This window comes from Orycteropus afer, unplaced genomic scaffold, assembly GCF_000298275.1.
Source record: "Orycteropus afer afer isolate SDZICR_OR568_19922 unplaced genomic scaffold, OryAfe1.0 scaffold00313, whole genome shotgun sequence".
Classification (NCBI taxonomy): Eukaryota; Metazoa; Chordata; class Mammalia; order Tubulidentata; family Orycteropodidae; genus Orycteropus; species Orycteropus afer.
The window spans coordinates 749,472-762,099 of NW_006921900.1; positions in this window are offsets into that span (position 1 = coordinate 749,472).

The following is a 12,628-nucleotide window of genomic DNA, read 5'->3' on the forward strand; positions in this document are numbered from 1 at the left end:
TGGGTGTGCATGTATCTGTTCTTGTCATGGCTCTCACTTCTTTAGGGTATATACCTAGTAATGGAATGGCTGGGTCAAATGGTATTTCTAATTTCAACTTTTGAAGGAATCGCCATACTGTTTTCCACAATGGTTGTACCATTTTACAGTCCCACCAATGTGCCCTCAAGTTGGGTCTGACTCGTGCAATCCCTCCTTGGGTTTCTGAGGTGATATCACTATGGAAGTACATTGTACAATCTTCCTTCCGAGGAGTGGCTGGTGTGTTTGAACTACCAGCCTTCTGGTTAGCAGTCAAGTGCCTTAGGCAGTACGCTACCAGAGCTCCTTTTGTAGCACTAGTGCATATGTAAGATGGTATAATATGAAAAGAAACAACGTACGCCTAATTGGAATACCATATGATTTTCAGCTCAACTTCCTGGTGTTAATGTGGCAAGCTGATCATTCTGCTCTGCAGTTAAGTATTTATGAGGAGCAGTCCTTTGACTTGGAGTGAGTGTAGAAGTTAAGCTCATTGAACTTCATTATGTCCTGTTTTGGGCCTGGCCAGTCTCTGGCAGGCATATGGAAACTCAGCCATTATCAGCAGATTTTTTGATGTTTGTTTTGGGTGCGTAGGTCCCCAGAAATACTGTATGATTTCACCATGACTTCATTTATTCACCCTGAAATTTTGTTTGACACTTTGTTGCTTTTAATGGTTAATTGACCAAAAACTTTTTTGATTCAATTCAGTTGCTTGGCCCCCAGCTCCGTCATTTTGTAGGTAGCCACTTAGGAGTTTAAGGCCTGATATCCTGTATGTTAGAAATTTCTTCCATTTATTTGTGATTTCTCTTTTGAAAATGAAGTTTGCTGTGGGTTGAAAGTTGGCAGATGGCATCACAGTGAGAGAGTGATGATTTTGTCGAGGGAGGATTTGGTTATAACCAGAAGCCCAGGAGTCTTCTAGATGCTGCTTTCTCATTCACGCCCCATGTCCAACCTGTCACCAGCTCCTGGTGATTTTGCCTCTGAAATGCCTCTTACATCTGTTCTCTCCTTTCTATTGTCCCATCACTCCTTTTGTTTAGTCTCAGCATTTCTAAGCTGAACTGGGTAGGAGCCTCATATTTGGTTTTCTTGCATTTAGTTTGTCCTCTCCAATTTGTTTCTCAAACCATAGTCAAAGTGATCTTTTTTTTTTTTTTTTAATTTTTATTGTGATTTGGGTGAAAGTTTATAGAGCAAATTCATTTTCCATGCAGCAGCTCACATACACTTTATCTCATGATATTGACTGAAATTTCCCACAATGCAACAGCTCCCCTCCCATTTCCTCCCCATTGTTACCTCTTCCCTGTGTCCTTCCCTCCCATGTACTCCTGCCCTCTGAGCCATCTCCCTGTGTATACACAGCTGTTCTTTTCTTCCATGGTTGATCTCTGCAAGGAGTGTATCTACCTAATGTAAATGTTCAGCTCATATGCCTGTCTTCTGTTTGGCTGGAAGCTGCAGGTGTGGGTTCAATTCCAGACCTGAAAGGCAGCTAGGGGCCATAGTCTCAGGGGTTCCATCAGGCCCTATCAGACCAGCAAACTTGGTCCCCTTTTTTTCTTTTTTTTATGATTTTGAGTTTTGTTTCACATTGTTTTTCCACTCTATCGAGGATCTCCTCCTATATAGACTCCCTCCGAGTGGTTGACAGTGGTAGCCAGGCATCATCTAGTTCTTCTGGTCTTATAGTCATATAGGCTGGGGATTGCATGGTGTACCAGTTGCTTGGACTAATTGTTTCCGTGTGTTTTTGATTTTCTTTATTCTTCTTTGCTCTGGATGAGAAGAGACTCATCATTGCATCTAGATGGCTGTTTGCAAGCTTTTAAGATCCCAGTTGCTACTAGGCTAAGTAGGATGTGGAACAATGTTTTTGTGTAGTATGTTATGCCAGTTGAGCTTGATGTCCCCTGGAACCATGGTCCTCAGCCCACAGATCCAACTACTCGCTCCCTCTGGGTAGCTGGTTGTGGCCAAGAAGTGGCTACAACCTTGTCCCTTGTCAGCTTTACTAGATACCTGGGAATTTTTACAAAATATACAAATATACTTGTAGAAACTTTGTCTGCCAACCCTATACATGGTCATGGGCACAGTTCTCCCTGCATAGACATACCTAATCGTTCAGCCTATCCACCCATCTATCCACCTGTAGATCAGTGCAGTCAAAGTGATCTTATTACACACAAATCTAATGAACAACTGATTGGAATCTTTTGGAATTTATTGAGTAAGGGCCAGATGCTTTCTCTGTGTACAGAACACTTTAAGATTCCCACCTGTCTTTGTAGCCTCTTCTGTCCCCACTCCTGTATTCTCCTTTTATACCACTGATGACAAATGTACATGTAGTTTACTTAGCATTTCAGGTTACTCCTGCCCTCTGCCTTTTGTAAGCATGCTTTTTACTCTGCTTGAAATGCCCTTTCCTTAGTTGTTTATCTGGAAAACTCCTGTTTATCCTTTGAGACTCAGCTCCAGTGTCACTTCTTCTGCACACTTTTCCCTTGCTTTCCCAGCAGAGTTATCTTGGAAATTGTCTTTCTTAACATATTGTCCTACATATCAATTATTAGTTGACCTGCCTGTCTCCTTCACCAGATGGTGAGTGCCAAAGAGCATGGATGATATTTATACTTATAATACTTACTTAGTAGACTCCTAGGCATATTCAGAAACTTCAAAAAGTTTTTGACCTAATGGAATACACTCAGAAGTGTTTGATTTAAAATACAAATCCCTTATTCTTTGGGTAACAGCATATAATTTGATATTTTATATACAAAAATAAAAACACTTAAAAATGTCAGCTGGGCTAAAATTGGATTTGCACATTAAAGTATGTACAATGAGATATGGGAAGGAAGCCGACCTTCTGCAAGCTGTAAGATTACATTACTGTACTGGTCAAAAAGTTTATTAAGTGTTACTTCAACCATAAGGTTAAAGTGAATGGTAATGTAGCTGTCGTGATTGTTGGTTTGAAATAGTTAACAATAAAATTCCTGAACTTCTGCCAGTCTGGAAACTTCATTGCTGCTGCCAGAAAGTATAGTGCACAGACTTGGGAGAGCATTTGAAAACCACTCCCCCAGCTCCTAAAGTACAGACAGAATGCAAGGTGGACTGGCCAGAAAACCCACAGTGCTGAGATTCAGGAAAGTCAGAGGGCTGCAGAGTCTCTCACCTGAAAATAGAACCATTCCCTAGTAACCAGTAATGGACAGTGGTCTTTGTGCACAGGGCATTAAATCCACAGCTATTGAGTCAGTTTTAACTCATAAAGACCCTTACAGGATGGAGTAAAAGTGCCCCATAGGGTTCCCAATGTTGTAATCTTTTGGGAGCAGATTGCCACATCTTCTCCCATGGAAGGCTGGTAGGTTCAATCTACCAGGATTTTGGTTAGCACCTGAGTGCTGCTTAACAACTGTGCCACCAGGGCTCCTTCAGAGGACATTCAAAAGAAGGAAATTTCCCTGGCAATGCATGTGATGAGGACACTGATCAGAAAGTAAACAGTGTCTGAGGACACAGCCTTTGAACCCAGGAAGTGACCACTCTGGTTTAGGCCAACAAGAAGCAAGAGTAACGTAGATCTCAGGTGAGGAGACAATCCAGGTTGAAGGGAAATAGCAGCTAGATCTGAACAGAAATAATTCTCGTTGAAGGGATTTTTCCAATTTTCAGTATTAGGGTATTGGAAATATATCAGAGTTCCAATATATATTTTTTATGTTTGCTGTATATTCATTCTATAGAACTATCTTTAATTTAACTAGAAAGTAAAGTATATGAAGTTCTAGTCCATCTAATATATCATTAAGAATACCAAAAACCAAACCAAACACACTGCCGCCTAGTCGGATCCAACTCATAGTGTGCCCTCCTTGGGTTTCCAAGGCAGCATCACTATGGAAGTAGATTGCCCAACTTTCCTTCTGAGGAGTGCCTGGTGGGTTTGAACTGCCAGTCTTCTGGTTAGCAGTCAAATGCCCTAGGCACTATGCCACCAGAGCTCCTTCTATAGGAATATTACCTATTTAATAACAAAGACCTACCAAGATATTGATAAATATGTCTAGGCATGCATGGCTTTATGCAAAATCTCAGTTCCTGGTCCTAGTTCTTTTTATTTTTTCTTTGCAGAGATCATTGAAATTCAGTTGGTAATATTGCATTCTAATCATACACTTACATGCTTATTTTTTTCTATTAGCCTATGAACTCTTCAAAGGCAAAGTGTCTGCCAAATTCTTTGTTTACTCTAGTATGTGCAACAGTTCCCAGCACATAATAGATAGCCAATAAATTCTTGATGTCAGAATGAACCAGCTGTTTGTTGAGCTGCCTGTGTTGTGCACGTGCTGGTTTTTATGTTGGTTGCTAGTGGCTGCTAAGATTCTGTCCCTTTTGCCGCAGGGCTGAATTATTCTAGACTAAGTTTTCTATTAGTGCAGCTGCATTGTCTTTCTTGGCCACTTTGTATGCGTGACATTATCTCTGCTACCTGTCCTTGTTTGTGATTTTCTTCTGTATCTTGTGATCATATTCCCTCTGATGCCTAGAAGGTCTTAAGCCTCTTGCCTTTTAAGGGTGGTCTCCAATCCCATGAGGGCCCTCCCCCAATATGTTTATTTATATGTTTAAATGTAAATAATCAATTTCTCTCTAAATAACACATATACACATTTAACATTTAAACAAAAAAGAAAAAGGATGAGATAAAATTAGAATATATTATATATAATTGATAATATTAAAGAGAGAACAATATGATAGAATTTCTTTGACATTTATTATTTTTGAAAGCCTCACTTTAACATCTTTAGATAGAATGATTGAAAAATCTGGTTCTAAGTTCAGTTTGCTTCAATATTTGGTTTTAAGGGCTGTTAAAATGAAAGAAGATACCTTCCAGAGATATGTAGATCCAGATGGAAGCAGTGCTTCACTTATTAAAAATTTCCATTCTGTCGTGCTAGTAAATTTTCAATTTCTTCATGTGGCTCTGTCATTCTTGCATATTAATCCGATGATATTAGATATTTACATTGTTAGCTAATGAGTTCAAAACTTACTGAAATTCTTTAAGATTTAAACCAAGTTAGAAAAATTTTGTTTCTGTTTTTTAGTTGTTTGGAGATATAAAAGTTTTTATAAATGTCACACTAACTCCCATTTTCCCTCGGCATTCTCTCTCTTCTACAGAATAAAGTCCAAACTCTTAGCTTGTATACGACCCTTTCCAACTTGGCTACAACTCTCTTTTCTATTTCTCCTCTCTCTCTATTTCTTAAACACATGCACATACACATACTCATTATTCCATCTAGACCATTAACGCTTGCCCGCTGTACCTGATAGGAGATTTTCTGACATGTGACACCAGCCTACAGTGTTACCTGTTAGAAAAAATTAGCAAAGCTTAATTTTTTTGTCTTTTAATCATAGAAAATAAACTAGTCTAACTTCTTCTCACATCCCAATGGATCATCTTGTCCACCTCCTAGAGTGGCTTACCCCGTTGGAGACTCATTGGTCTCCACTTCTCTAAGGACTTGTGCTCCTTGTTGGATGGATAGAGGGTTAGGTTCACTGGTTGGAATATTGGTCTACTAAGATGCTATTTCAGCTTCAGGGCCATTGACTTCACTTTTCCCTCTTTATTGTCTGTGTGGACTGTGTATGTGCCTAGCCTCTTAACAATGCTGGCCTCCCCATGATTCCTTTATCACTCTGCTCCCACTGTGTCCCAGTACCAGTCTCCTCATCATGTGAGCACTCTAGTAGGGTATTTGTCTTGTCTACTATGTTTGAGAAGGAATAACTTCTAGGCATAGTGCCTTATAGAGCCCAGTCACCTAGGAAATGACAAATTCCTTTTTTTTTGGATCTTTTCCTCTCAGATTTCCCCTGGCTGACCGGCATCCACCCTCTGGGCACATCAAAGCATTTCTGAGATTAGATAAATGACTAGGAACATTTTTTTTAAAAATCTTCCCACCATCAGTTGCAGCTGTTTTTTCATTTTACTATTTGTGGCTCATCGTGACGACAGATGATCATCAATATCAGTGAATAAAATATCTGACGGAAAACCCATTATCTTCTACTGCTTAGATTACTATGTGCCCCATGAATGTCTTATATGTACCTTTAATCTTAAAATGGTATATTTAAAAAACATACTTATAAAAAAAATAGTTGTTTCACTGGTGAGTCAGATTCCTAAGCGTTCACAACCATAAATGCCAAGCATTTGGTTTTAGTCTCTTCAGGACTGAGATGCAAAAAAGTGTTTTTTACATCTTCACAAACTTAGAGATAAAGAATACTATATTATTATGAACATTTGGCTTTTGGAGTATTGTGAGTGTTGATGCTGTAGAGTAGATACATTGCTGTAAGCCCTAAATATTTGCTGTTCCTCAAATCTAGGGATAAAATAGCAAGTGCTACTCCCTGTAATTATACTCCAAAGAAGCAGCACTGGGCATTGGAGATTAGTTATCTCTATGGCCATCTCCAAGGAGCTCTGATGGCACAGTGATTAAAGCATTCAACTGGTAACCAAAAGGTCAGCAGTTCGAACCCACCAGCTACTCTGCAGTGGGGGAGAGGTAGTCTGCTTCTGTAAAGATTTTACAGCCTTGGAAAACCTATGGGGCAGTTCTACTCTGTCCTATAGGGTCGTTGTGCGTCAAAATCAACTCAAAAGCAGTGGGTTTGGTGGCCATCTCCTCCATCTGAGGTGGACGCTTGGCTAATTGGCCACTTGCTGCATCCAAACTCTGCTCTCATGCTACCTGTTTTTCTTGTTCTGCCTTTGGAGCCTTCTCCAGATAGCTTACAGACTTTTGCTGCCTCACCGAATGCTAGAAGTCATGTGTCAAGTACTTCTAGGAACAATTGTTGATCTCCTCCGAGACATCGTGGTAGTACCACAGTGCTGAATTCTTTCAGGAGATAAAATATCTCTTCTACACTATTGAAGCAACCTTTATTTAGCCTTTAAGCTAAAGTGTTAGTAGGAAATCATGAGGAAAGGAATTTCTTCACATCAAAGATCTTCTTAATATCCCATTTTTTCTAATATTGCTTGGAGATGATGATGGTAGTGGCCCACTGAAGAACCTTTCTGGCTACCTGTTGGTAAGTCTTGCATGGATGTATATTTTGGACACCTTTTGTGTTCCGCCTACATCCCCTCAGCCTATTTTTATTACTTCAGCACATTGGCTGCATAAAGGTGAAACCAAATAACATGTCTCCTCGCCTGTAGTTCTTTCCGCTCTGGAAAATCACTTCTGAATCAGACTCCTGAAGGAACTCTGTCAGTCAGCATATGTGCAAACCTGGAAGTGTGAGGAAGGTAACACCCCAGGGCTAATGCTTGATCATTGCAGGGCAGAAGCCAGTGGGTAAATTCTCTCTTCTTCCAACCCCTGGATATATGTTTCAGGTATATTCTACATAGCTCCTCAGAGGATCCCCAGAACAGTAGAATTGAGCTCCAGTTTCCCATGGTGAAAATGAGCTCCATAATCTACCCATTGATTCTTCCCTCCTCTATTTCATTCTCCCAGTCCCCTGCTCCTGTTTCTAAGAATCACTTCCCAAAATACAGTTTCTGCATGCAAATCCTTGTCCCAGGCTCTGCTTTCCTGGGAGGCCCAGGGTAAAACAACATGTCTGTTTTCTTTGGAATGTTTGAGTACTCGTCAGCTATCATCATCTGGTTTGGAGACTCTGCGAAAGCTCTGAGACGAAAGGAAAAGTCCCATCTAACATCTTTTTGCCCACCATTGTTGTCTGGGAAGTCTGCAGACACAGACTGACTGCCACTGCAGATTTCCACAGTGATTAAAACCTGGTCAGTCTTCCTGTTGGTGTGAGTCCATGTTCTTGTCCTGGTTTTTGAATGGGGGATGTGAGTTTTACAGATAAACCCTGATTTAGATGTTGTTGAAGAGAACTTTCCAAAAGCAGGAGGTAAATTGGAGCCCATAGTCTAAGATGACTTTGCATCTCTGTATATCAGCTGTTGTTCTTTAGTTAAAAGCACAGACCGTGCTTTAGTAAGAGAAAAGAGTTATATTGGAAGAAATAGTGGATGCAGTGCTGTGTTGCCCAGACCCCTCTGTACAACTGAGACACTCCTTTCCCCAGCTGCCAGATGTTGGGGCTCGGGAAGTGCCCTTGACTGAAGAGAACCACTCCAAGGTTAAACTCCTTTTTGGTGGCACCCTGCATCATTACCTGATCATTAAGGAGGTACAAAAGCCTTGCCCCCTGCTTCAAGGCAGGACATGTATGAAGGGCCATCGTAGCCCTGGATCCCTATGTACAAGGCACAATTGCATTTCAGTCAAATTCTCTCTCTGTCCAATCCTGCTTCCTTCCCTCCCTCACAGGTGTTTTTCTGGAGTATTCCTCAGTAAACTTTCAGCACACAAATATCCAACTCAAGTCGTCTTCCTGGGGAACCCTATCATAGAAGAGTACTTGAGGGAAAAACAAAGTATGGGCCTCAGGAAGGACAGAGAACAGGGCGGCCCAAAAGATATTAGTGGCAGAAATGTGTAAATTCTTTGGAGTGCTGCCAGGGCACCTTTGCTCAACATTCAGAGTCCTGGGAGGGGGCATCTGATTGGCCTAGTTTGGGTTAGGGAATCAGGGCCTGGTGACTGGCAGCCCCATTAGAATTACCAGGAGCAGTGGACTGGAAAGAAAACAATAGTCTTCCAGACTGTGGTATCTGAGAAGTTTTCATGGAGCAAGTAGTAAAATCTGCTGGCTGAAGATTAGAGCTTTAAGCAGAAAATGCAGCGGCTCATTTAGAATCACACATTGACAAAGATCAGGATGGCATCAAGACCCTGTCACAGAGGCACATTGGCAGTAAAGCCCTGGACTTTTCCCAGAGTCCATCAAGGTGTGTAACCTCCATGGAAGACTGGGTTTGCTGGCCAGTTCTTGATTACTTGTGGTTGCTTTATACAGTGTTTGTCCCTTCAGGTGGCCTGAAAGTCATCAGAAGTTCTGTTGGATTTGGTGGAAGGACCCTGCTCCAGGGGATGCATCAGTATCACCCTCTTTCCTCTCTGCATTTAGAACAAACTAAGAGACAGTCGGGATCAGATGGAGGGTAAACCCGAAAAATCCATTGCTCTCAATTCGATTTCAACTTATATCAACACTATTTGACAGGGTAGAACTGTCCCATTGAGTTTCCAACACTGTAGTCTTGACGAAAGCACACTGCCCCATCTTTCTTCTGTGGACCAGTTGGTGGATTTGAACCGCTGACCTTGTGGTTAGCAGCCAAGTGCTTAACCTCACTGCCAGGGCTCCTTAGATAGAGGGTAGATAAGAACATCAGCATTGCTACCAATGAGTTGGAAAATATAGTTTAGGTGGAATGAGAGACACTCATCCATCAGCCAGTCTCAGCACACCTGGCTAGACAACTAAGCCTGACTGTGGAGCTGGGCTGTCAGTCTCCCCTTAAAGAGGAGATCTCCTTGCCAGGCCAAGCTGTCTTCTTAAGACCAAAGATGCTACCATTGAGGTCTCACGGGACCTTCCTCCAGGAAGTCCTGGGCCAAGGTGAGGGCAGCTGCTTTAGCTTAGCCCTTCTTGTTGGTCTGTAGCTGGTTCCAAACAGGGACTGGGTCAGCAAAAGTTTCTCTATCAGTTTGAGAATACTTTTTTTGGTTTCTTTCTGGTCACAAAGCCCAAGACTCAATCAGTACCCAGCTGACTACTCATTCTTTCTCTGGTTTGTCTGAGTGCCTTGGTTACAGTTCCTGCTTTTCAGTCTCTGCAGATCATCTGACCACTACATTTTCCCATTCTCTCTCTCCTTCTTCCTCCCCCTCTCCCAACCTCGTTTCCTCTCCTCCCTCCCTCTCTCTGCCTCTCTCTTTCCTTTTTCCTCTCTCAGCTCCCCTCCTGACCTCAAACCTGAGGATAGGCTTATCAGCAAAGGAAGGGTATTATCATGTCATCAGATGCCCCCAAATGTATCTTATCTACTAGAAGATAGCACAAGAGGAATGTTCTAGAGGATAATGGACCATAACGGGCTTCCTTAATATTATGGCAAACCCCCTGAGGACCCTGGGTCTAGGACAGGTGCTGCAGGAAAGAGGGGTCAGAGTGGGTGTCAGCCCACCTGGAATGCTGGAGAAGGTGAGAAAAGGAGAAGGAAAAGGCTCCATACCTCATTTCACTCTTGACAATTTGGACCAGAATTAGTCCTGCCTGTATTATTATCACCTATAAAGGCATTTATTTCTACCATCTAATCCATCAGTCTTTTATTAAAGCTCAGATAAGTTTTTTAAAAATCCCATCAACATCAGCCACCAGAAAGGAAATTTCAGAGAAATGAGATGATCAGATTCCCAAGTTTATTGAAAACCGATGGATAACTGCATGGCTGCTCATGCTATTAAAAACATAAAAAAGTGCAGCGAGGCGAGCCATTTAATAATGTTAGTATTGCCCAGCCATGCGGATAGTGGAGAGAGGAGATGATCTCACCGTGGGCAGTGTCGGCTTTCACAGGAATGAACACTGCGGCACACTGCAGTCCAGGCAGCCCAGTGTCACCTGCAGACGGAGTCTCACAGCTTTGCAGGAGTAGTTCACAATGTAGCCAGCAACCCTGTGGACTAAGTGACCAGGTCTTTGAAAGTACAGTAGAACCTACAATCACCCACTCCCATGCCAGCCACCCCATGGGGCTCATCTTTTGGAGTAGGGACAGGATTTCAAAGGCATTTAATCTTCACCCACAACCTTTTGAGGTAGGTATTATTACCCCCATTTTACAGATGAAGAAATTGATGATCACAGGAGGGAAGGAACATAACGTGAAATCACAGACTGGTGTAGCAGAGCTTGAATGATAACATAGGTTTTCCAGTTCCTGGTCCTGTGCCCTTTCTGCTATACCATCTTTTTTGGGGTAAGTGTGTGGAGAACTGATGCATGGATCATGCCTTAGTTTCATAGTGCTGCCGTAACAGAAATACCACAAGTGGGTGGCTTTCACAAACAAAATTATTTTTGCACAGTTTAGGAGGCTAGAAGTCTGGATTTAGGGCATTAGCTCTAGGGGTAGGCTCTCTGTCAGCTCTGGAGGAAGTTGTCTCTTTTCAGTTCTGTTCCTTGGCAAACTTCACATATTCTGGCATCTGACATCCCTCATCTGTGCTTCTTTGTTTCTGTGTCTAACTTCTTTTATATCTCAAAAGCGATAGGCTTAAGACACACACTACACTGATACGGCCTCATTAACATAACAAAGAACCCTATTCCCAAATGGGATTACATCATAGGTATAAATCAAAACCAAACCCATTGCCATGGAGTCAGTTCCAACTCATATCAAGCTTACAGAACAGAGTATGCAGGGTTTCAAGGTTGTAATCTTTATGGAAGCAGACTGTTACATCTTTCTCCCAGTGTGGCTGGTGGATTCAAACTGCCAACCTTTCATTTAGCAGCTGAACACTTAACAACTGCACCACCAGGGCTCTCTTCCCCTGGTCTAAGAGGTCAGGATTTATGTTACATATTTTTTGGGACATAATTCAATCCATAACAGGTAGGGTAAAAGACCTAGATAAAGGCAGGAAAACATAGAGTTATGAGTATAGACTCTAAAGTTAGGCTTTATGGGGTCAAATCCTGGCTTTTCCATTTATTAGCTGAGTGACCTTGTGGAAGTTACTTACCTTCTCTGTACCTTTTTATAAAATAGGAATGGTGATAATATCTACTTCATAAGTTTGTGATAAAGTTTAGAGATAAATGGATAAAGCATTTAATACAGTGCCTGGCACATAGTAAGTTGGATAAATGGTATAGGCTTGAACCCACTGTAAATAACACTGTAAATAAATAATTTAACTTTTTATTGTGATTTGGGTGAAATTTTACAAAGCAGATTCATTTTACATTCAACCATTCATGCACATTTTGTTTTGTGATACAGGTTACATTCTCTGCAATATCACAGCTCTCCTCCTACTTCTCCTTGTGGTTACCCTTTCCCTGTGTCCTTCTTGCCTGTGCATTCCTGCTTCCCTACCTTTCTCCCTGTGCAAATGCTGCCCTTCTGATCTCCCCTAGTTGATTGTTTGAAGGAGTGTGTCTCGCTGGAGTAGCTGTTTGGCTATTACACTCTCTGTAGCTTGGGTTAAGTCATGAGAGTGAGTTCAGTTCCAGGCCCAAAGAGTGACTCGAGGCCATAGAGTTGGATGTTTCACCAGTCTCTGTCAGACCAGTAAGACTGGTCTTTTTTTTCTTTTTATGATTTTTTTGTTCCACATTTTTCTCCCACTCTATCCAGGATCTCCAATTTTGAGCCCTTTCCTGGACCCACTTTTAGAACCAGAAGAAACCTGTAAAAGGGCCTGTCCCTCTACTTGACTTGAAGGGATGATCATGAATTCTCTATTCCTCTCTACCATCTTTCCTTTGGCTATGGAATCCCTTCAGATACTTGGAGCACGTGCTGTGCCTTACTGTGGATGAAGAACTTGTAGGCGCTGAATTAAAAGAGTTGCTTCTC